General features: G+C 40.4%; 1 non-coding gene across 1 annotated transcript; it reads right to left on the bottom strand.

The window, feature by feature from the left end:
* Positions 1–325: 325 nt before the first annotated feature.
* LOC112390996 (U6 spliceosomal RNA) lies at positions 326–432 on the bottom strand. Its single transcript, XR_003001383.1, has one exon. It is a non-coding gene; the product is annotated as a U6 spliceosomal RNA (small nuclear RNA).
* Between the last annotated feature and the right edge of the window lie 1026 nt (positions 433–1458).

The following is a 1458-nucleotide window of genomic DNA, read 5'->3' as shown; positions in this document are numbered from 1 at the left end:
TACATATATATAAATTCTTTTTTTATATTCTTTTCCATTATGGTGTATCTCAGGATAGTGAATAGAGTTCCCTGTGCTATACAGTAGGACCTTGTTGTTTATCAATCCTATGTGTAATAGTTTGCATTTACTAACCCCAACCTCCCACTCCATCCCTCCCCCATCCCCCTCCCCTTTGGCAACCACAAGTCTGTTCTCTATGTCTGTGACTCTGTTTCCTTTTCATAGATAAGTTCAGTTATGTCATATTTTAGATTCCAAATATAAGTGATATCATATGGTACTTGTCTTTCTCTTTCTGACTTACTTCACTTAGTATGCTAATAAAAATATGGAATGCTTTGCAAATTTGCAAGTCAGCCTTGCACAGGGGTCATGCTAATCTTCTCTGTATAGTTCCAATTTTAGTATAAGTGCTGCCGAAGTAAGCATGAGAATGACTACTTAATGGGCATAGGGTTTCCCTTTGGGGTGATACAAATGTTTTGAAACTAGATAGAGGTCATTTTTGCACAACACTGGGAGTATCCTAAATGCCACTGAATTGTATACTTTAAAAGAGTTAATTTTATGTTATCTGAATTTGACCCCAGTTTAAAAAATCTATGGTGGGATTTCAAGAATCCAAGAGCAAAGCTTTAAAAACAGGTGAGAAGAATACATTTCTTTTTTTTTTTTTCTTTTTTTTTGTGGTACGTGGGCCTCTCACTGTTGTGGCCTCTCCCATCGTGGAGCACAGGCTCCGGATGCGCAGGCTCAGCGGCCATGGCTCATGGGCCTAGCCGCTCCGCGGCATGTGGGATCTTCCCGGACCAGGGCACAAACCCGTGTCTACTGTATCGGCAGGTGGACTCTCAACCACTGCGCCACCAGGGAAGCCCAACATTTCTTAAATGCTATACACGCACATAGATACCCATACAGATGTAGATACAGAAGTCCCAATACGGGGACTATTATATATTGGCAAGGTATGATGGTTAATTTTATGTGTCAGCTTGATTGGGCCAGGGGATGCTCAGATATTTGGTTAAACATTAATCTGGGTATTTCTGTGAAAGTGTTTTCCATGAAATGAACGTTTAAATCAGTAGATTACTTAAAGCAGATTTCCTCCCTGATGTGGGTGGGCCTCAACCAATCAGTTGAAGGTCTGAATAGAACAAAAAGGCTGATTGTCCTGAGTAAGAGACAATTTCTTCTGCCTGACTGCATTCAAGCTGGGACCTTGACCTTCGCTTGCCCCCAGACTAGAAATACTTAATCTACTCTCCTGAGTCACCATCTTGCGATTCACTCTATAGATCTTGGGACTTGTCAGTCTTCATAATTGCATGAGCCAATTCCATATAATACATCTCTTTATATTTGTACCTCTATCTATCTATCTATCTATCTATCATCTACCTTCTTATCTATCTCTCCTATTGGTTCTCTGGAACCAATACAGAGAACACT

Source organism: Neophocaena asiaeorientalis, unplaced genomic scaffold (genome assembly GCF_003031525.2).
Source record: "Neophocaena asiaeorientalis asiaeorientalis breed wild unplaced genomic scaffold, Neophocaena_asiaeorientalis_V1.1 scaffold362, whole genome shotgun sequence".
In the NCBI taxonomy this organism is placed as follows: domain Eukaryota; kingdom Metazoa; phylum Chordata; class Mammalia; order Artiodactyla; family Phocoenidae; genus Neophocaena; species Neophocaena asiaeorientalis.
This window is presented reverse-complemented; position numbering and strand designations above follow the sequence as displayed.